A 25,279-nucleotide genomic window follows, 5' to 3' on the forward strand; every position below is an offset into this window, starting at 1 on the left:
CCAGAGCGCTCGCTCTGAATCAGGGCCCACCTCCATTAAAATGGAGCGTCCTCCTGGACGCTCGTATAGCTGTGGGTCACCACCCACAGCATATACGAGCGTCCAACAAGATGGTCGCGATGGTCTTGACCATCGCGACCATCGGACTTGCGAGTGAAACCCTGTGGTCGGGTTTCTCAACCGCAAGGCCAGGAGTGATTTTGGCACGCCCCCGGCACGCCCACCAAAGGGGGCGTGCTGTCAATCAACATCGACAGCACGCCCCCTTTGATGCGAGACTCTGAGCGAAGGAAAGTCCTTCACTCGCCGGGTCTCGCGCATGCGCACGACGGAGCTCCCTCCGTCGTGCGCATGCGCAGTGGGGAACATCGACCCACTTGCGAGCGTACTGCCGCTCGCGAGTGGGTCTGAATGACCCCCAATATGTATACTCCTTAAAACTGAGCATATAAATATTTGATCCACAGTGAACTTAAATGATTAGGACCGAGTGAGATCACACATGAAGGACTATTTCTGAAACTGTATATAGAATATATTGAACTACAGTTCTTACTCCTATCTCAATCACATATACTAATTTATGAGCATAAAATCTTAGAGGAAACATGGTAGCTAGAGACAGATATAAAAAGTACATTAAGATAATCTGAATATTTTTAATTTGTGTCAACATCACTCCTTAGATTGTTATAAGTTATGCTATTATTTAGGAGTTTGGGGACATTTTATAACAATATAATAAAGGTTAAGTTTTAATTATTGTGCCCCACTTTAAGACAACACTTTTTTTTCGGTGAATGATTCTACCTGGTCATCACAAGGTTGCACCCCAAATATATTTATTATACACGTTTAGTCTCCCATATCCAAAATGTTTGGGACCAGGGAATATTTAGATATTGTAATATTCCGTATTTTGGAGTAATTGCATACCATAATGAGATATCCTGGGAATGGGACCCAAATATACACACAGAATGTATTTATGTTTTATATACATCTTATACACACAGCCTGCATGTAATTTTATACAATATTTTCAATAATTTTGTGCCTCAAACAAAGTTTGTGTACATACATGAAATTCATTTGTTTCATATACACCGTATACACACAGCCTGAAGGTAATTTGATATAATATTTTTAATAATTTTGTGCCTTAAAGAAAGTTTGTGTACATTGAACCATCAAAAAGCAAAGGCTTCACTATCTCAGTCATGATTAAAAAATTCCTTATTTCGGAATATTCCATAATTCGGAATATTTGGATATGGGACACTCAACCTGTATTCTGAAATAAATATGCGGTTCCTACACAAATAAATAACAGATAAAACTATTGCAGAAGTCCCTTTCTTTATTTCCCCCGTCATTTTTATTTACACAGATCACTGTTGCGTGGGATGAGGAGAGACAACCTGTGGACAGTAATACCATCCACACATTTGTCATAACTTTACAATGAAGGCTAAATCTGTGACTTAGTCATACACCTTAATGCTGTAACATGGTAGAATTGGCTCATCTTAATTAAGAAAAAATTTCCAGGGGGAGACTGACTGCTTTCCTTGAGCAGAACATAGGCATAATCTGTATTTAATTAAATGTCAATTAATTTTTGAAAACACGGTTTAAAGTTTGAAAATGAATGTCTGAACAAGATATGCCATGTGTTTGATTAGATTCCGCATCTCCAGTGACTTTTTTAGATTAGTCATAGTTCGTATTGTCCTTTATTAATTATTTCCCATCTAATTATGGAAATATCCAGTTACATATTATTACAGGATAGAGTTCAATGACCTTATTGTTTTTAAAGCATATGAACAATGTTTCATGGGTAAATATGACATTATTTTGATGACTTGTTTCAAATTCAAATTATGTACGGGCATTAGTACTACTGGCGGCAGCATCATTTATTAACAAGGTGCCACAAAACACAAAAGAGTGTCTCGGTTTTATGGGATTGTGTGACAGTGTGCGGTCCTGACCAAGTTCAAACCTAGGTAAAAACCTAGGTTGACAACCAATGACCTAGATGATCTTAAGATTGTGTTAAATTTGAAGTGTATTATTTACAAAGAAAAAAACAAATAGACAATGTAAAACAATCTATACAAAATACAGAACTAATTAAAAATATGAAGAAGTATAAAGGTACATTAATGTTAGTACCCAATGCACGTTTGTAAATGAAGCAGGGAAATATGGGAGATAGCAAAGCACGGAGGGGGGGGGAGGGGGAAAGTGTACACTACAAAGCCCTGAAGGCCTGCAAATTATGGATACAAATTTATTAATTTTGTTATTATTATTGTTCATGTCTATTGCTTTTTCAAATTGTATGAATCAATACAATAGAAAAATAGGATTTTAGTAAGATAGAGGATGAATTCTTCAAGCAATGTTTGCATGTGTAAGCAAAGTAATCATACTATATATTCGATACATGAAGAACTATAAATTACAACATATAAATCAGGGACGTGCAGTCAGTGTAGGCAGCAGAGGCAGAGCCTCCCCTGTCATACTCCTGAGATTTGATATAAAAATGATTAGAATAATACAATAAGATATTTATAACTTATAAACATCTTCTTTGTTTATTGTAATCATTTTTATAGTTAACACTCGCTAGCTTTGCAGAGCTCCCTGGGACTGCAGGGAGACAAGAGATTAGGCAGCAACAGCTCAGCCTTGCTTCTGTATAGTCAGATACTGCTTGCAGAGCAGGGGTGGGGCCACACCATGGGCAGTAAGCTGCACAAAAAGAGAGCTATTAGAGGCATTTCTCTGAGTATGGGGAGCGTGCCTTAAGCACTGATGGACACCTTGGATGTGTCATGTGAACAGGAAGTGCACTACAGTGTTCAGAGATTGGAGCTCAGTCAGCAGCAGCAACAGAAAACACATTGATGCAGGTAGGAGAATCAATGGATACTGAAGCTTAGGGTAGTGAGGGGAGAGTTACAGTAAGTAGGGGGTGAGACAAGCTCCCAGCACTCAGACCTATCTCCATGTGTGCCTCCCCAGCCATTGACCTCACCGCACATCACTGATATAAATGTCTTCCATAGCAAGGTCTAAAGCAGCAATATACATGAAATATATAAGGAAAATGGCAAGGTTATATCAGGACAATATTGGTCCAGGGTAGGTCAGTCAGATGAGCAAAAATTTATGCATAGGCAAACACAAGAATTGGTGGGGGGAGTTTGCAGTTACCCGGAAATCCCTTTTCCTGGCCAGCAGCTCAAATCATAACCACAATAGTAGTAATATAAAATATGATTTTGCTATAGTTGCTTACAGCCACAACATAAACGGCATAAGGGACTTACAGATCTGCTGCACATGCCCAGCAGCTGCAACTTTCCCTACCCAGTCTGCTGTGGTTCTAAGCTTTCAATCGGTGCACCAGACCAGAAAGACCAGAGAGCAGCTGTGAGCAAAAAGAGACAGGTGTATTAACATGAGATGGGAGATTGTGTGCTTAGAAAGCTCTGTTCTGTTAAACACTGTTTATACTATGGGGTCAAACGAGTTTGTTTAATTAAACTCTATGACTTTGCACGAATGCACGCACCCAAAAATTCTCCAATCCAGTTAAAAATGCCTATTTGTGGTACTTGCAGCGGAGGTTTGCAAATTGACTGCCAAATGCTATGTGAGAGAAATGGGGACTCCCCAAAATTGATCATTTCATTAGCAGGACCGTTTAGAAGGCTGTTTGTGGGCATTAGGAAAGTACTGAATGTGTTCTAATGGTATCAAATGGCTGATTTTTGCTTTTTATTTTTAAAATGCAAAAAATTTATAAAAAAATTAACTTTTTTTTGTTTAATCTCAAATGAATTAAATAAAAAATGCAAAAAAAAAAGAATAGGAAAAAAGGTGATTCCTGGGTACTTTGAAGGCACTTTGAAAAATTGTAAAGAAAAAAAAAACTATTATTTTTCAATTTAAATAAAAATGTCTAATTAAATTTGGGGTGCTTATACTAACAAACAAGTTGATCTAGGGGTAATTTGAGGGCATTTTTTTTTACCCCCCCAAATAACATGTAATTATTGGACTAATTAAACTACAGCAATTAGAAACTTCCAATTGCCTTATTAGTCATTAAGGGGTGTGTCCAAAATGTTCAGCACGGTGTCCTGACAGTTTAACCTTAATATAAAGATTTTCCTTTCCATCTCTCACCCTCTGACTGGTTCAGTGTCAGTTGCTAATTGAATTGCAAAATAAATTCGCTATGCGAATTCGAAGAGAAATAGCAACTTGCACCTCGCAATTTGCACCTAATTGGATTGACCCTTATGTGTGTATGTATATTTATTATTGGACGATAAACCTTTTCCTGACCACCTATGTTATTTATAGGAGATAAATATATTGATTGACAAAGTTTGTTTATGTGACACTTTTCCCTATAACCTTTACTACAGACCATTGATAATGTTCATTATTAATACTGTATTACAAACCCTATCCAGCATATAAGGAGACTAAAGTATATCCAGGGCCAGTAATAATTTTTTCTCCCATTCCCCTAGACTCCTAGACATGATCCAGTGTTCAGCAGAGCAAAGAACTTGGATTATGGAATGGTGAATACCGTACATATGGGGAAAAAATAAACCTTCACCTCAGGCATGCTGGCCCTACTGCCACATCCAACGGCTTATTCTGATCATTATTCCTGAAGTATTACATACACTGCAATTTGTATGGGACCAAGGGCAGATATGTTTGTGTGCGTGAGTCTATGTACTGTACAAGAATCCCTTTTCTTCTAATTTAGCTACAGTGCTTCTCTGCACTAAATTTCTGCTATCTGAACTATGTGATTAATGGAGAGGAGGTTGCGATAGAGTACTCACAACTTATGGCCTCCGTTTCAAAACTCCTCTAAATTTCCATTGTAAAGGCAGCCTAGTTGGGAGGTGCACTGACTCTCCAAAGTTGAGCTGTAGCTGCATTCGCGATTTCATTGTTCCAGATATAAGCGTTCATTACTGAATGAATCTTACTGAACCATGAGAGAGGAGGCATCCCAAGAATAGATCTGAACAGATACTTAATTTTAGGCAGCAACATCATATTAAGCAATGGGACTTCATAATGCATCCAAACTTTCATAAGGTTATTGTAAAAAGCCAATAACCACTGATCATAACCCCAAAACACGTGATTTATACAATACACCAAATCGCTAGTCAATATGTAAATATTTATATGCTATTGGCTGAATATATAATAAAAATGTAGACATATTATGAAAGAGAAATCCAGCATATGAAATGGCATACTAGTGCCTTTGGTGAAGAAATCAGCAGTTTGTTGCTATTTAGTTGTCCAAATTGACAGTAAATGCCAGCAGCCTTTCTTTTTATAACGACTTTACCTTTATTCGACCTTTGGCTTAACAATCCTTTACTTCTGTAAATCTATAATAATTCTATTTGAAGGAATAACAGAAGGTCTACTATTTTATATTCTGCATATCGTATTTATTGTCTATGCTGTATACTAGTCTCATTTCCTGTTCTAGCTAATAACATAGGATCTAGAATCACCCATTTACTGCCTGTGAGTTTTAATTTCGCTCAGATGTCCAGTGTTGTTGTTTTAATCTATTGCAGTGGTTCCAGGGGCGTATTTATAATGGATGCAGGGTGTGCAGGGCACACGGGGCCCTGGGTCCAGGGGGGCCTGCACTGCACACTCTGCACCCATAAAACTTACCTCTCCGGAGTCCCACGTCAGCTCCGGTGTCTGTGCCTGTAAAAAATGGCTGTAATATGGCTTCCACTGCCATTTCCCCATCATTTGCGCATGCGCAGTAAAGGGAAAATTGCCGCCACGGCCATTTTCCCGGTGACCTACGCATACACTATAGACTCTGGGCACACTCTAGTGCCCAGAGTCTATAAGTGCAGCGCTGGCCGCGCGCCGCTCTGTGTGCAGCCGGCCGCCGGACGGAGAGGAGGGGGCCTGTGATGGAGACTGCACACGGGCCACCTCCTCTCTAGAAACGCCCCTGAGTGATTGCCAAACTTTTTTGAACCACGGCGCTCTAGAGTATCAGCACCCCTAGGTCAAAAGTTAGTTGTTGAGAAAATCTGATAAAAAATGTAGTAAAGTGAAGCAAACTGTGCTGACCTGTCATCCTTAGGCCCAGTTATGTGGTGGTGGACAGGTTTGCGCTTCTGTTTGTCCACGTTATTTCTCAATTACATATTGCATATATTTGCAAAGTTATAGCTAAGCCCCAAGGCCATGTCACGGCTTCTCTGATTACTGGAGGTCCCTAATACTTGGTCAAAGTCTGGGGTGCAAAACCCCAAAAAGCTGGCGAAAGGCCAGCCACCCCAGGAAAGCATACCAGTGAAAGACTAAAGTGTGAGTAAGTTTTAATAAGAATAATGAAAAAACTATGTGTTAATAGGTGAAACATACAGTAAGTGAAAGTTTAATTAAAATGCTAAGAAAATAAAAATATGCTAAGAGAAAAAAATTTGTTATTATTACATTTTATTTATAGGGTGCCACAAGTGGTCCGCAGCGCCTTACATACAGTAAAGGGTACACAGAACATTACATTACAGCAGTGGTGTAACTAGGGTATTTGGAGCCCAGGGCAAATTTGAAAAGGGAGCGCCCCCCGATGTGCGCGTGACGAAGGCGCTCTGCAAAAAAATGGGCGTGGTCACTTAAAAATGGGGCGTGTCATCATGACAACCCCCTTTATTTTCAAACTGAACATTCCTATCCATATGCACCTTAACCCCAGTAGTACCCCTTATACAGTACCCCCAGTATGCAGTTGTGGTCCCTCTCATGCAGGCCCATAGTAGTGCCCCTTATACAGTAACCCCAGTAGTGGTCCCTCTTATACAGCCCCCAATTACTTCCCCTTACTCAGTACCCCCAGTAGTGGCCCCCCAAATGCAGTGCCCCACGTAGTGTTCCCCCTTATGCAGTGCCCCCAGTAACAGTCCCCACAATGCAGTGCGCCCAGTAGCGGTATCCCCTTATGCAGTGCTCTTTATATGGTGCCTCCAGTAGTAGTCCCCCCTATGCAGTGCCCTTTTATATAGTGCCCCCAGCAGTATTCCCCCCCATGCAGTTTTCCCAGTATTGGTCCCCTTATGCAGGCACCCTGTAGTGATCCCCCCTATCTAGTGCCCCCTGTAGTGGTCCCCGCAGTGCCCCTAGCAGAAAGCCCATTATATAGTGCCCCCAGCAGTAGCCCCCCCCCTCCCATGCAGTGCCCCCAGTAGTGGTCCCCCTGATACAGGCTCCCAGTAGTGACCCCCCCTATCCAGTGGTCCCTGTAGTGGCCCTTCCTATTATTGCCCCCAAGAGTGGTCCCCCGAGTGCAGTGCCTCTAGTAATAGGCCCCTTTTAGAATGCCCCCAGTGGTAGTTCCCCCCCCAAGTAGTAGTCCCCAGTAGAGTAGCCCCCCCCCCCAGTAGAGGTCCTCCCTATGGCGCCCCCAGTAGTAGCCACACCTCCCCCAGTAGAGGTCCCCCCAGTAGTAGCCACCCCCCTCCCCCGTTGTGCAGATAGGTTAAAAAATAAAAAATATATATATAAAAATATACTTACCTGATTCCACACTGCTCCTGCTCCTGTCCGCGATGCCGCTCCCGCCCGCCAGTCCGCCCGGGCTGGCGCACTCAGCATTATGGGACAGACGTCATGACGTCAGTCCCATTACCCACTGCAGGAGCCGGACGGAAGTCCGGCACTTGCAGTGGGTGCTGCAGCAGTCAATGAGAGTCTATCTGACTCTCATTGGCTGCTGTTTAACACACGCATCGCCGCCAGCGCTGGCGGCGATGCTTGTGTTATGCACAGCCTGAGCCCGCCTCCTAGTCCTATTGGGCAAGCGTTCAGGGGGAGGGAACGGGCTCAGGTGTGCAGCACAGGACCGGCGCTGGAAGCCTAGCGCCGGTCCTGTGCAAATGTGTAGCGCTGACCGCACTCATTGCGGTCGGCGCTACACTGGCTAACTAGGGCGGGCGGGCTGGTATCGTGGCCGGCGGCGCCCCCCCGCGCCGCCGGTCCAACGGCGCCCAGGGCACGAACCCCGCTCGCCCTGCCCTAGTTACGCCACTGCATTACAGTACAGTAACCAAAATATAAACAGAACACAAGTAACAATTAGCAACACAATTCTCCATACACAGTACAGCTGGGAAGGTGAAGGCTGTCATAGAAGTGCTAGAGAAGAAGGCTGTGAGACAGTGGGGAGGAGGAGCCTGCTCCTAGGAGCTTACAATCTAGGGGAATAATATATATATATATATATATATATATATATATATTTCATTCTGAGTGCTGAGGGAATACTTTTTGCTGTTTCTTGTATAGAATAACCCCTCCCTTACATGCACCTGTGTGATATTACTAAAGTGATTGAGCAGCTACCAATATGTACTGCTGTTCTGAGAGGCATAGATGGGACCAGCGTTTGGAGGGCATGCTGGTTCTTGTAGTTCCATAAGGAGGACTTAAGGGTGACTCCAAGGTAAGCTGGCTCTCAGTTCAGGTATATCTGTGTATGTGCCATTATCATGTGCCCTTATATTGGGCAATTACAGTATATGACCCAAATTGGATATAGTTATCAGTTTTGGGGATGAGTTTGGGGTGCGGTGCCCCCCGAGGTTGGTGTGGCTTGGCTGCTCTGGGGTGGCACACTTTAACACTTTATTTAGTACTTTAACACCTTCAAATTATTATTGTTTTTTTCTTAGCATATATATTTTTTGTCTAAGCATTTTAATTACACCTTTAACCTATGTATCACCTATTAAAACATAGTTCTTGCTTTATTCTTATTATCACTTCCTAACACTTTAGTCTTTCAGTGGTGTGCTTCCCTGGTGTGGCTGGCCTTCGCTGGCTTTTTGGGGTTCTGCACCCCAGACTTTGACCAAGTATTAGGGACCTCCGGTAATCAGAGAAGCTGTGACATGGCCTGGAGGCTTAGCCATATTTTTGCAAATATATGCAACTGAGATCTCTGAATTGTCTACCACCATGTCGTTTTTCAACTCTTATTGCTGATTTCATTCTGAGTGCTGGGGGAGTACATTTTGCTGTTTCTTGTTGAGTCTGGAGTACGTTTTCACTCCATTAATCCCCCAGTTACTAAGGTTCAAGGAGTTAGAAGTATAGATATGGTCAATAAAAGTTAGTGAACAACTAAATACATATTTTTGAAGTGGATCATTATTATGTTCTGGCCGGACAGATAACATTTGCTGGTGCTGCTTTGCTGAAATGGCTCGCAATTTAGAAATTTCAAATTTGCTGCTGCTTTAAAGTTGCTGCATGTTGGTGGCAAGTTGCATTTAATTCCTCCATATCGCTGAGTATTAAATCTGGTGGTTTGGAGGCCAAAACTGACAGCCATTTCCCATTTAAACTTGCCAACAAAATTTCAGTTCATTACATTCTCTCCATCATGTTTATGCTAGGTTCGGTTTTCCTGACTAATACGAACACACCTAAACTTACTTGGTACAGAGAACATACTGTACAGTTGTCGGTTATGAAACCATAACCAGGCCCTTATGCTACCCGCACAGGAGTGGCCACATCCTGAGATGCGTACAGCTCCGTATATGGGGTGAAAATACGCTATTTTTCCAAGCACGTTTCTTTTTAGCAATGTGCACCAACTTCACTTCCAACCCTGCGTCAGACCCTATGTGGGACAGGTTAGTTTTTGCATACAGCACATGCGCAGATGCGGTTACGCATTTATGCCTATGTCCGTCCTATTCTGGGTTGGACAGAACTTGGCTGGATCTGTCTTTCCGTGAAGTTCGGGCAGCAACTGGGTGGAGGCATTGCGATCCGCCCTATCTTATTGGAGTGTCATGCGAGTGTTGCTGGTCGTGCCTACATGGTAGGAAAGCCTGTTTCTGACGGATCTCTTGCATCCAGCATGGGGCAGATGCAAGTGCCGATACTAATAATGATAGCTGCAGTTGCACTAACCCCAGCATTAGCCCTATAGAATCTTCAATTACCATAAGGTAGTAGATGATACTTTCACGGCTGCCGGCAATTACAGTCATTTTGCGATGGTGCGATTCAGAATCAGCCCATATCTATCTACGTAATTATCTCTTTCTGCAATTTTCAGACATAACAAATGAAACACTGAAGATTGTATCTAAACTAAAATTGCTTATAGGTTATTTGCCATAATCATTTGTAGAAAAATACTTGTAGAAGAAGCCTATGAAAATGTACAACACTGCCAAATTAAATGCGCGTTCATTTTATATACTTATAAAAATAGCTATAGAGCTTAAAGAAACAAAGGGCATTGATATTTTTTTGTCTTGCCCAGATGAATAAGAAAACAGGATTTTACTAAACAAGTCACAAAGCTTGATGTCTGTTTGGAGAATGTGCCGGTGGTTCATTATCACTAGCTAAACACTTTCAGAACAACATTTTCTTAACTTAGCAAATCCCACTTGGGGATTTTCCATTGCATCTGCCAGTGAAAAAATAAATAAATCCTTTTTTTTTTTTTATAAAGTGTACAAAGGATTTTCGCTTCCCACTTACAATTTGCTGCTGTGCAAGTCTGTCGGAAAAAAATAGGTTAAAAAATAGAAGTTAAGGAAGAACTCCACCTGAAAATCATGCCACGGCTGGTGCAGTTTGGGACATACTCTCACCTTTACTTTTCAAGTTCTCCCAAATGTCATCCTAAAACAGAGTCATTCTCTCTTAAAAAGACAAAAGAAAGTCAGCCCATAGAGATAGGGAATCAGGGGTCTATTTAGTAGACTTAAAAAATACATTTCTCCAACATTTTAGCAGGATAAGTCTAAAATATAGTAAACTAGCTGAAGTACCCGGCGTTGCCCGAGTTTAAATCTTCAAGTTATTAAGATTTATTACGTGATGTCGTAAAATCCATCCAGTGGAAGGCCCAGAACAGGCTTCTTGGGTCAAAGTTCTGTCAGGCTCACTCTGCAGTGAGGTCCGACCGGGACCTCAACCACTCCATTAGGCATCCCGGACCAATTGCCACCCCTCTGTAAAGTTTTCATCCAAATCCATCCAGTGGAAGGCCCAGAACAGACCTTCTGGGTCAAAGTTCTGCCCAGCGTCCAACCGAGGAGGTCCGACCAAGACCTCAACCCTCTAGTATGTCTTCTGGGATCCAATGTTACCACTCTGTGAAGTTTCATCCAAATCCATCCAGTGGAAGGCTCAGAACAGGCTTCCTGGGTCAAAGTTCTGCTCGGCGCACTCCGCCTTGAGGTCTGACTGGGACCCCAACCACTCCACTAGGCACCCCAGACCAATTGCCACTCCTCTGTGAAGTTTTCATCCAAATCTACCCAGTGAAAGGTCCAGAACAGGCTCTCCTGGTCAAAGTTTTGCCCAGCTTCCCCGGGTCAAAACTCCGCCCAGCTTACACCAACGAGAAGTCTGACCAACACCTCAACCCTCTAGTATGTCTTATGGCATTCAATGTTACCACTCTGTGAAGTTTTAGTCCAAATCCATCCAGTGGAAGGCACAGAACAGGCTCCCTGGGTCAAAGTTCTGCACAGTGTACAACAACGGGAGGTCCGACCGGGACCTCAACCCCAAGTATGTCTTCTGTGATCCATTGTTACCACTTTGTGAAGTTCTCGTCCAAATTATGTGATGTCATCCAAATCCATCCAGTGGAAGGCCCAGAACAGGCTTCCTGGGTCAAAGTTCTGCTCGGCGCACTCCACCGTGAGGTCTGGCCCCAACCACTCCATTAGGCATCCCAGACCAATTGCCACCCCTCTGTGAAGTTTTCATCCAAATCCATCCAGTGAAAGGCCCAGAACAGGCTCTCCAGGTCAAAGTTCTGCCCAGCTTCCCTGGGTCAAAATTCAGCCCAGCTTACACCAACGAGAAGTCCAACCACAACCTCAACCCTCTAGTATGTCTTCAGGGATCCAATGTTACCACTCTGTGAAGTTTTTGTCCAAATCTGTCCAGTGGAAGGCCCAGAACAGGCTCCTCGGGTCAAATTTCTGCCCAGTGTACACCAACGGGAGGTCCGACTGGGACCCTAACCCCCAAAAATCCTGTCCAGAATACCACTGGACCACCTCACGTTGGTTTCATCCCAACCGGTGCAGGGGTGTCCGAATGTACAGTATAATCAGACAAACAAACAGAAAACAAACAGACCAATTAATTTTATATATAAGATATATATTTAGTATAGAGAAATTTGTTTGTGTACACTACTGCAGACCGCCTAGGTGTCAATAGAGACAGTTGAGAGAAGTGATGCTTCTCTCAAAAGCATAATGTCATCTCTAAGGTGGCATCATATCTCCAGGCACTGGAGGAAAGGAGGGAAGAGATATATCTCTATCTGCATCTTCCCTGGGAACCACCCTGCGTATGCGCTGGGCTGGCTACAGACTTATATTGCCATCTTTTGCATTTGTGAAAGCAGGGAAGACAGTTCTCTTCCTGCTTTCTCCTGTGGCACCCACTCTGCACATGCGTCGGCTACAGACATGTGTTGCATTTGAGAAAGGCGGCAAAAAAAGTTCACTGCAGCCCAGTTTACCCCTCACTGGGACAGGCCTTGCAGAAGTCTTCACATAATCATGGAGGTAATAAAAATGTGAGAAAAGCCGACATTTAGGAAGTGGCTTCCACATATTTTACTAAATAGACCCCATAGTGTGCTAGATATATGACATTACATTGGACATATACAAGGGGAATTCAAGTTGTAAATATGACTTTGGGCCTGATTCAGCAAAGATTGCAACTACGATTACGCATACAATTGTCCAATTATTGTGTTCTGCGCATGCATCACAGTGCGCGTGCGCGAACACTCCACTGCGATCAGGACTGCGAACTCAGTGCCTACGCAGACCCATCGCAGAGTGATTGACAGGAAGTGCCATTTGTGGGTGATGACGGGTGAGGTCGGTGAAACGCAGGCGCGCCAGTGCATTTGAATGCCGTTGCATGGGCATGCATAAATTATCCACTGTAATCCCATATGCAGCTTGAGTTCACACAGCGTGCGCTGAGGTTAGCAATTCCTGAGTAAGGTTAGACCTTGTGCAAGTGTGTGCGAGGCTGCGATGGTAACCGGTAATGGTAACGGATGGTTTTTCAGTCTTGCTAAACATTATGGATGTGTGTAAGGTAAGGTGGGCGCCCTTGTTCTGCCGCCACGGCATAGCGATCGCAATGGATTAGCATATCTACTACTACTGCTGATCTATACTCTTCTGTTGTACCTCAATATATATATAAATTGTACTCATATACAGGGTTGTCTTAACAGCAGTGTGGGCCCTGGGCAAAGCAATGCACTGGGGCCCCTACCCACCCATTCATGGGAAAAAAATGTAAATGGTCAATAAAATGAAACCCTCTTGCAGGCCCATCAGACCTCCCCACATGCAGAGAGACTCTGACTGATCTGAAGCTGGTGGATGAAGTGAAACTGGGACTGAGGTGAGTACTCGTCACCAGGGAAAGAGTACTCACCTCAGTGAGAGATTAGATCAGAATACAGTTCTCTGGCGGCCGGCTTATGAAAATATAACAAATTTACCAACTGGCCGCAGCCACAGGGGGGCGGGTTGGCGGGCCCCTAGAAGCTTCGGGCCCTTGGTCAACTGCCCAACAAGCCCAATGGAAGAGATGGCCCTGCTCATATAGGCCCCTATTTACTACAATCCGCATTTAAAATACGGTTGTAGGGCCCTATTCAGCATGGATCACAATTGCAACCGCATACGCAGATGGCCGATTGTTCCATACTGTGCGTGCGTATGCACTGCAATGCGCGTGCACAAGATAGCATTGAGACCGCAGTGCGATCATGCGTGCACACAAAGACATCACAAAGAGAGTGACGGGAGGTCAGCGTTTAGGGTTGGTAACGGGGGAGTGGTCAAAGAAACAAAGGCTTGCCAGTCCGTTTGAACGCTGTTACATGGGCGTGCTTAAATTAAACACTGCGACGGCATACGCAGCTGCGTGCTACGAGACTTGCCATTTCTGAGTCAGGTCAGAGCTGCTGTAATTGTGCGTGGCGGGCTGATGAGGTATTACAGATGTGAGAAAGCGGTAGTGGGCGTCTCTATGCTGGCTGAGCGGTTGCAGATATTAGCATACTTTCAATAGCGATCCGTGCTAATTCAGGCCCGTAGTGTGATATTTTCGACTAAATTCGCATTCTGAAATTAGGAAATATCACATGGATGTACTAACATCTGCATGCAGGGACAGAGCTTGCAATAAAGCTCTGTCCCTGCGAATCCCGTCCGCATACTTTTCTGTCTGTATTTTGTTAGGAAACAATACAGGGAGAATGTGTCTGCATGTGCACCACTGCTGGCTACCGCTACCCCCACCCCTCACGCAGGGCCGGATTTACCACCAGGCAACCTAGGCGCCCGCCTAGGGCCCAGCAGGTCCCACAGGGCCCGCGGACGGGTCCACCGAAATCCGGCCCTGATCATATGGCAAACTCGGTGCCGGTGCATTGCACCGCTGCCCGCCGTTCCTGTGAAGATGAAGGGGCCCACACAGCAGCATTGATAGCAGTGCTAATCGCACTGCGTCGGCCATAACAAAGAAGGAGGAGGTCGTCCGGGCCGCTTCCTATCCAGCCCTATCGTCTCATCTCCTCCCCTTACCTCATCCTCTGAGACTGCTGTCACGAGGGGTCCGACGTCACAATCAAGTGACCGGCCCCGGCGTAGAGGAGAAGAGTGCTGCAGCCAAGAGTTAGATGATAAGGCAGGCAGGTCCGAATATCCTCCGTTACTCTCTGGGCTCCTGCTGTGTTGCAGAGAACTGCAAGGTCAGTTCACAGTTGTGTATATATATATATATATATTTCCCTCTCCCCCCCAGAGGGCTGAGGGGGGTCGGACTGACGCTGCCTGTGTGCGGTTTGCGGGGGTTTATCTGTTGGTGTATGGGGTGAGGGTTTGTGTCTGATGGCTACTGTCTGGGTGCAAAGGGGGGAGAGGAGTGGGTCTGATGGCCACAGTTTGTCTGTGCAGGTGGATGGGGGGAGGTTGCCAGATGCTCTGTTCTCCGATATATATATATATATATATATATATATATAATGTTTATGCTAATGCCACAACCTGTGGGCTTCCTACTTAGCCACCCACCTGCTGCATTGCAAAATCCCCCACTGATATAACATTGGTCGCAGTATCGGACATGAGCAGCCCTATGGAGGCGCAGAATGGCTGTTGGTTGATGCCAGTGGAACTGCATCTTTGGACGCAGTCGCTGGGTGCAACACGCCTGCATATGCCTAGCCACCCCCGCTACACCCCAAAAATGCCCCCAAAATTGCCTCTCTCTGCAACCAAATTTGTTTTGGTCCACCGGTGGTAATAATCAGGACGTCTGCACAGTGCGACTCAGACACACGTGCAGATGTAAACCATTAGTAGCCTGCATCCAAAATCATTGCGGCTTCCACCTCTGAACGAGTTCCATTATAATAGCTCTGAAAGTACTGATGGGGAAAGGCTAGGTATCACCATCTGGAGATGTGTTTTTTTGTTTAAAAAAATTATATATTTATCTCCAAACACCGTTATATAAATATGATCTTTAAAAAAGTCCCATTCATAATCAACCTCTCTCTCTCTCTCCCTCTCCCTCCTCCACTGATACTTTCCCTTCATGTCCCAGTTAATCCCTTTCACACCTAACATACCCTTTGCCTGTCACTGACTTCTTCTCCTTGTAACCCTCTTTCAGTCACACTCTCTCTAACCCCATCTCCCACTGCCTGTCACCCTCTCCCTTTCACCCAATCTCCGTCACCCTCTTTGTCGCCGTTACCCTCTCCCTGTTACCCACTGCTTCTATCAACCACTGCTTGTCCCCCTCTCCCAACACCCTCTCCCCATCACCCACTGCTCTTCACCCTCTGCCTCTCTTTGACACCCTGTCCCTTTCATTTACTCTTCATCATCCTCTGCCTCTCCTTGTTACCCTCTCCCTTTCACCCTCTACTTCTCCCTGTTACCTTCTCCGTCACCCACTGCTTCTCAATATCACCCTCTGCTTGTCACCCTTTCCCCGTCACCCTCTGCCTCTGTTACTCTCTCCTGGGTCACCCCCTGCCTCTCCTCGTCACCCACTGCCTCCCCCGTCACCCTCTGCCTCCACCTGTCACCCACCGCCATTGGGTATATTGTGAAATATATATATTATCCTACATTTATATGGCGCCACAAGGTTTCTGCAGAGCCTAACAAAGTACATGAATTGTTTGAGGGAGGATGGGCCCCAAACCTGTACCTTGCCTAGGGCCCCATGATGTCTAAATCCGGCACTGCCCTCGCGCCCCCTCTAATTCATTATTAAGGTAAAAAAAATCCCTTTATCTAGCTTAAAGTTTGGTTGCTAATCAGAAAGATGGCATCAACTATGCAATGATGATTGCATAGACAGATTATCAAATAGTTCTCTAGGGACAGCCAATAAAGATCAATATATTGTACAAATTCACTATCAGATTTATTGGACTCCTCAACACTTAACTTAATATTATTTTATTTTTATTTTTTTCAAAAATGTTTTTATTGGAGTTGCAATAAGTATATTACATTATTTTCAAAATATTTTCCATATTTTTCTTATGTACAATTGAAAAATATACAAAGAACAAAGGTACACATAACAGTGAAAAATGTTAGTCACAATATAAAATTGTCACATTATACATAAAGAAAAATTCAGCATGTCACATTGTATAATATGGGTGAAATAGCATTTCACATTATTGCACCAGTACATTATAAAGTAACCTCGGTATTGTACTTATACATGTAACATTGAAATATATTGGCCACAATATAAAATCATGACATTATAAATAAAGGAAAATTCAGCATGTCACTTTATGCATTATAGGTGAAATAGTATTGTATGTTAGTGAACCAGTACATATAAAGTAACCTCTGTATTGTATTTATAGTATTGCATATTAACAGAGATAATAAAAGAGTGTACAAAAAATAGTAAAATAGTAAAGATTTACATAATAAATCTATTATTGTCCAATACAGATCTTCTCTGTGTCATACCTAGATACAAATCGCAACGTGAAAGAACGGACAAAAGAAAATAAACTAGAAAAGGAAAAGGAAAAGAATTAGTGAGGAAGTGGAAATAAAAGTTAGAAGGAGACAGGAGGAGGGAGAAGAAAAAAATGAAGAATGAAGAGTGAGTCACGTACGCCTGGTCCAAGACTCCATTACCAATCATCAAGTAAAAGTAATTGGGGGGTCTCGAAGCAACATTCTGGTCTCAAACCACAATGTGGATTTAAAGCAACACTGTATTTGTTATTTAAGGTAATCAAGTAATGTGGCACATAGGCAAACGCAGGGGGGGGGGTTCTGGTTGCCTGGAAACCCCACTCCTCAGCCCATATGACGACCACAACAGAAATAGTAATATATCCTAGTGCTGCATGTTCTTCTCAGAAACACAAATGAAATAATTAGCACCACCTGTGCCAGCCAGTTGTCGAAGCTGGTTTAGTGGCTAAGACAGAATCAGTGTAAAATTAGCTTGGAGCAACGCCATCTTGCGAATGGAAACCAGACTCCATCTTCAAAATAAGAATCTGCACAACGCCATTTTAAGTTACAACTCACGAGCTAAGTACAGATGGCAATGTTTTTGGTAATCCCTTTAGAAGCCATGACAGGCCATTCTGGGGACAACCTTGCATAGAAATATACCAAAACAAACACAGTATCAGTTAACAACTAGAAAAACAGCTTCCTGAGAAAAGGAATTAGAAAAAAACAATACAACAGGAATTGTGGGTGTTTTTGCATGTAAAGGGAGAGACCCCACATGCATACAGGTGTAGCTGTGGCAATTGTAATATGGCCCAGACACTTGAATTTGACTGAATAAACAATGGTAAGAAATCTGCTCTTTTAAACTCACTGTCAGACAGGCTGGCACCAGCACGGTTGGGGGGTCTCCACCCTGTTTGAGAGTGAAGCTCACTGCCCATAACACATTTGCATTGCAGTTTAAAAAAATGTTAGTAAGAAATGATATATATATATATATATATATATTAAATCCATCATAAATAGAATCACATGCATAAACAGCGCACATTACGCACAGTTGCGCTCTTAACATGACGCACATTAGCGAATGCACAATATCCTACATGCGAACGCTGTTTATTAGCTGCATGCGTGCACATCTGCCCCAAATCAGATAAATCTAACTAGCGTCTTTTCCCAAACCCCTAATACTTACATAATGCACACTCACATAAAAGGTTCCATAGCTTTAAAGTATAAAATTCAAGTTTTATTCATTTATTACAAATGCTGTGAAATAAAGGCTATTTTGGTATCTAAGGTTTAATATGTGATAAGTAAGCCGTGTTTGGTGTTATACTGATCTGCACTTTCTCAACAGCTTTCCGGTATCATCGGTGTGAAGATCGCAACATGCACTCTCAACTTATGGACCATAGAGAAATAAAGCACCAAAATTTATTTTGTGAAACCAACAGCCTAGATTTGCATGCAGGGGAAATAGAGGAGACAATAGGCTGTCGGAGGCTGACCTGTGTCCATTTGAATCAACCTGTTAAATGTCCTGTAAAAAATGCACCGTGATGGGGAACCAATGGGGATAAGCAACAAACCTCTCTATTGTGTTGTCTGTTTCTGTAAGGGTATAAATGTGTGTGTTGTGACCCCAGTCTGGAGTCTTCTTGCTGATTGACGGAGGTTTCTTGCTGATGCCGGTATCTGGTCCAGAGCTGTATCTTGGGTCTGTATAATTCTTTGCGCTAAATTGTACTTAGATCACAGCGTGTAACTGACTATACTTTACTTGAATAATACTTTGTGCTTTGGAAACACATGTTCAAGGTCTAAAGTCTTTATTTTACGGTATGACTGCGTACGCAAATAGCGTAAATTTTAGAGGTTTATAGGCAGGTTTTAGAAGGTATAGGTAGGTGCGTATAGAGGTTCAAATTCAGTATCCTTACAGTAATGTGACTGACATGTGTCAGCCAGTAATAAATACACCTGTGCACCAAGTACGAGATCTGGAAAACATGCACTGTTAGGGGTACACTGCTATAGACCATCAATAGGGTTATAAATACTGAATAATAATATACTATCCAGTGCATAACAAGACCAATATGTACATATATACCCATGGCAGTGCTAGGTTTTTCTGCTGCACCCACAGACTCTCGGACTTGCTCCAATGCTCTGGAATGGTGCCCACATCTGACATAAAAACATTAATCTCAGGCTGGATGGCCCTACTGCTGCATCCATTGGCTTACTGTGATCGCTGGTCCTCTATACTGTATGCTGGAATTATGATACACAATACACTTTGTATGACGCATATTAAAGCTGGTTAAGTGCTAACTATGTCTTCTTCATGGACTGGCCACACTCGCTATAAAATCAAGCCTTTGGAAACCCCCCTCTAGAAATCCTGTGTCAATAAAACTTTCCCAAATGGAAAAAATGGTTCTGTTCTATCAGTTTAATGAAAGGATGACTCAACCCCATCCATTCTGAAGACAAAAAATAGTTTCTCTTTAAACATTGAAAGAGAGGGTGGGGTGGGCTGAACCCATTGTTGCAATATGCATTTTCTAGCTACGGCAGAAAGGATCAACAAGAACTCTTTACAGCCCACAGACACCCTAGAATTAACCATGAGGTATCCCAGCACGGCCCATTGTGGCTCAATGGGAAGTAATTGACTAGATCAGCAAACACAAATTGTTTAACTGCTATCCAAAACTTTTGATAACATTGCAGTCCCATAAGCAATGATATAATGTTGGTCCCGGGAGGTTACACTTTGGGCATACTGACGAGTTTGTCATGCCAATAAAGTGGCATTAATTGGGAGAGAGATAACCTCTATATAATAACCTATAAAACATCTCTCTGTTAGTAGTTGCAGTAGTAGTCCGGAGAGAGTAGTGAATATGCGTAATATCCTCCTCTGCGATCGCGGGGGGTCTTAGCGGCAGCCGTTCGGTGCATGTGCGGGCGCTTCTCATAGTATTATTTGCGAAAACTACAGAGGTATGTGTGCGGAGGGGATTCGCAGGGACAGAGCTTTATCGCAAGCTCTGTCCCTGCAAGGGATTTTTAGTAAATCCCTGTGATATTGGCTGAATTCGCAATGCGAATTCAGTCGGTAATATCACACTACAATCTGCATTTTAATGCGGATTGTAGTAAATAGACCCCATAGTGTTGTGACTGTAAGAAGGATAAATCACAAATCTGAAGGAAATCATAACTTGCCTAAAGGTGTAAACCTAAGAGGACGTTTCAACAAATTACACTGTACAACAAATTAATACTTTTAATTTGTTTCCTTTCTAAAAATAGTCATAAATTACTAATTTGAGGTCAAGAAAAACTAAAATGATTTCAGAATGTTTTTACTAGCTCTATTTTTTGAGCTACACTGCTTGCACTATACTGTATGTACATTAGTAATATAGGGCCTGATTCAGACCCACTCGCAAGTGGCTGTCCGCTCGCAAGTGGGTCGATGTCGATGACGGGAGCTCCGTCGTGCGCATGCGCCAGACGCGACGAGCGAAGGACTTTCCTTCGCTCGTTGTGTCTGATCAAAGGGGGCGTGCTGTCGATGTTGATTGACAGCACGCCCCCTTTGGTGGGCGTGCCGGGGGCGTGCCTCCCTGACGGGGGCGTTCCCACGGGAACGCCTCCTGTCAGAAGCCGGCCCACTGACATCACTAGTGATGTCAGTGGGAGTGATTTTGGCTCTGATAGAGCCAAAATCACTCCGGGGCTTGCGTTTGAAAACCTCAACCGCAGGCTCCGGCTTGCAGTTTTGATGGTCGCGATGGTCACGACCATCGCGGCCATCAAACTGCACGCTCGTATAGGCTGTGGGTGGTGACCCACAGCTATACGAGCGTCCAGGAGGACGCTCCATTTTTATGGAGGGCGGCCCTCATTCAGAGCATGCGCTCTGCTCAGAGCGTACGGCTCTGAATGAGGGCCATAGTCATAGTGAAAAGCTATTTTAAAATAATCTGATATTTTCTTGATAGAAAATAAATAACAGTTGTTTTAATTCAATCAATCACAAATAAGAACACAAAACGAAACAAACATACAGCATACGAAACAAACATACAGCATACAAAAGTACTATCTAATATAGTGGCCTATTCATGGGGGTGCTTTCTCTTTTCTTGTCGCTTGTACTCCTCTTCTGGGGCATCTCTTGTCACTGTCCAAAAGTAGTGATTCACCTACCCTGATATCTTTGTTCCATTGCTGAAATGTCTTGGTGGAATCGCTCACTATGCTTGTCACTCAGTGCACCACAGTTATCTTGTGTGGGTAATCCTGTGAATCGCATATATTTGAATAGGGGAGGGGACAAATAACTGATTCATTTAATTGGGTCATTAGGCCCCGCCCCCCTGTGCGGAACGCAGATTGCTGATAAGATTCTTTCCATTCTGCCCACTTCACTAGGAATACCCCTACATCGTCATAAATGGGCTATATCTCGGAACTCAGAGCTAACTGAGAGTTTTATATATCATATTCATTCTTTGCTGCTGAAATCAATTAGAAGTAACTATTGTCACATCGGAAACATTTTCATTGTTCTGCAGTGATTGGATAGATATTTAACCGTACGTATACCCTGAGAATACCACATTCTGAATGGATGTGTAGCAACGCCATTATGAAAGTTATTATTACCCAGTAAAGGGAGATGTAAAGAATAAGCAGTATCCAATGCAAACTTATTACGGACAGAGCGCCATGTTGACCACGCCGACATCAGGAGAGGGTTATTAAGCAAAGATGGGGGAATATCACACTTAGGCATATGCAGAAAACTAACCAAATTCCGGTTAGTAAGAAGTTGTGATTCTAACACATAATTGGCATAAAGGTTTTTACCCAGAATCCAATACCTAATGTATCTACAAATAGTGGCGTGAATATTATTTTATTAATCCTAATAGATATTCACAGGGGTGTGATCAGTGTGCTGTTATCTTACAATGAAGTGAAATGCACATCAGTACAATATTGTAGATTAAAGTTTAACTCAAATTTATTTTACTTAACCTAATAGAGGTTCACAGGGGTGTGATCATTGTGCTGGTGTTTTACGATGAACTGAAATGCTTATTAGCACAATATTATGGATTAAAGTTTCAGAGTTACTGTACCCAGAACAACTGTAGCAATCTCAATCTGACATGCACAATGATTGTAGGATGTACTGTGGGTTCCATAAATAAATTTACTACAGTGCTTACTAATAACATATGCTGAGCAGTGCGATTATCATATAGAGTTTCACAGCAGCAAAAGTCTGATCTAAATGGTGTCTGTATATTGGGCCTGATCAGGGGCTGGCTGGCAACTTTTAGCCTGGGAGGCAGACACAAACAAATGGCCTGGCTTTTGCACGTGCAACAGAGAAAAGGTGTAATAAAAAATGTTGTTGGTGTGGTTTGCCTAATGTGGGTGTGGTTTGCCTAATGTGGGTGTGGTTTGACTAATGTGGGTGTGGTTTAAATAGCAATTGCAATTTGTGACAAATCGTTATGTAAAAGAGCTATGGATACATCACCTACCAGCCTCATCTGACCAATGCTGAGACTATTCTAGTGACCGATAAACAATACATGAACCATTCTAATAACCGATATACAATACAGGGGCCATTCCACTCCATATGCAAAAAAATAATATTACTGACTTGACATTAACTTTTATTTTCCCCTATATGCATTATGCAAATGTCGCAGCCGTAGGAGTTTGTACTGAGACGCCCACATGCGGCGTCAGAAAACCATTGCTTGTATACAAAGATGCCCCATCAGTCATACCATCCATCTTCTGAGCAACCCTACGGTCGTACAGAATGTCCGTCACAAGTAAGCACACATCGGAGCCTTCACTGAGTACAAATTCACAATCACAGGCTGAGATACGCCCCCACAACAGCCTAGACACACCTGCCTCTTCCTCCCCCCGTTACCTCCCACAACCGATCATTCAATCACATTGCATCCAAGTCCTCACTGCAACCATCGCTGGTAATATCACAGTGTGACTCATACTCATGTGCTGTATAGTAAGAATTGCTCAATCAGGCCCTATGTAGCATATTATACCAAATACTTTACCCTGCAAACAGGGCCGGCAACAGAAATCACAGGGCCCGGTATACATATTTGTTAGGGCCCCCCTACCATCTAGCAGGTAGGTACAGGTGTAGTGCTCTGGGGAGGGGGGGGGGGTAAGGAGAGAGTACTTAAAATAGTCTATTATACTATGCCATAGGGATACAGTATGTAATATTACTGCCATTTATTAAACTACACCCTCTGTGTAATCCAATCCAACAACATGTTCCCCCTACACTCTACCAGCGAAAGGCTTCTTGACTTATTCTTGTATATGATATCCGTAGTGGGTATGGATCTGAGCATAAAGGTCTCCTTAGTACTGGAAGCAGCCATATCATAGGTGGGATTGGTGAATTGTTAATCAAATGGGATCCTCATTAATATAGTAAATTAATTGCATTATGGGCAAAACATCCCTGTATAGGTTTATAAAGGGATGTTTTGCACATAATGCACATGTGTAGTTCTCAGGGGGGGTTGGGAAAGGAGAGAGAGAGAGAGAGAGAGAGAGAGAGAGAGAGAGAGAGAGAGAGAGAGAGAGAGAGAAAAATAAATAAATAAATAAAAGAATAAAAGACACACACATGGAAATGAAGTTGGGAGGACACTGAACTGACCTTTCTGCAGCAGGTAACTTCCCGGGCAGCAGGCACAGTAACGGAGACCAGGACCACGTGGAGAGGGGGAAACACGGGCCACTTTCACCACTCTATCTCAACTCTTTGCGCCGGGGCCGGTCATTAGAATGTGACATCAGACCCCCGTCAACTGCACTGAGGCGAAGGTAAGAGGAGGGGAGGAGCCAGGAGGGGAATAGAGGGGATCATCCCCCTCAATTGCAATGGCCCGTGGCAGGTACTGTAATGAGTCAGTCTGACTGATTACAGCAATGCTGTCAATGCCGCCGCGGGCACCTGTTCCGTCAGTGATGCACGGTGCCTGCAGTGCACCCTGCATCGCAGCAGAGCAGCCAGCAGCTAAATGTATTTGTCTGTGGGCCCCTCCGTGGCCCCTAGAATCTTGGGGCCCGGTGCGGCTGTGCCCCTAGTCCCCCCGTTGCCAGGCCTACCTTCAAACCCTGCCTTCCTTATGGTATCAATGCCTCAATATATACCCTAGCACAAACAGTAACGGTACTGACATTATTTCTAAAGTCAAAGGTAACTTTTATCTGATAGAATATGTGGCCTACAGTCTAAAGGTAAGACTTCAAGAGCACTACAGTCACAGCAAAACAACCCCCTCCCCCTCACACACATATATCATACAATATAAGCAGAACCCCACACACACACACTATTGAGGAATCAGGACAGAGGGCACTGAGGCAATGCATAGGGCGGGTGGGGGAGATTCCCGGCCTGGGGCATTACCTCTCCTCGGCGGCTCTCCTCCTCAGTGTGCCTGGTGTAATTAAAGGGCTGACCTGGCTGCACCGATCCCCCTCTGACGGCACCCACCTCAGTGTCATGCGTGGTACTGCTGCCTCACCTCACAGCAGGAACATGCCCACCGATCCTTCCTTAAACGCCCTATTTGCACCTGCGACGTGATGTCATGACGTCACGTCACTCCTTACAAGCAAGGGGCCAGGCCGCCCATTACAAGCGCGGACGCGGTGCAGCTGTGTCACAGTGACACAATGGTCTATTTACTAAGCTTTGTTAGGAGATAAAGTGAACGCTGATAAGGTACCAGCCAATCAGATCCTAACTGTCATTTTTTAAACACAGCCTGTGACATGGCAATTAGGAAGTGGTACCTTACCTCCGTTGGCTTTATCTCCTAACAAAGCTTAGTAAATAGACACCACAGTCTGCCTGCGGCCCGCATCTTTATGCTACATAATAAATTTAGCATGGTCACAGCCAGGGCATACCATGCGTAATTATAGAACCTGCGGCTGGGAGTATTCTATACATGTCTTCTGGCTACTGTCTCTGAGCAAGCGCAGCACGCCTGTGGCCCGCAGACACCATCAATGTA

The sequence above is a fragment of the Taudactylus pleione genome, unplaced genomic scaffold (assembly GCF_031769625.1).
Source record: "Taudactylus pleione unplaced genomic scaffold, aTauple2 ptg000201l, whole genome shotgun sequence".
NCBI classification, from domain to species: Eukaryota; Metazoa; Chordata; class Amphibia; order Anura; family Myobatrachidae; genus Taudactylus; species Taudactylus pleione.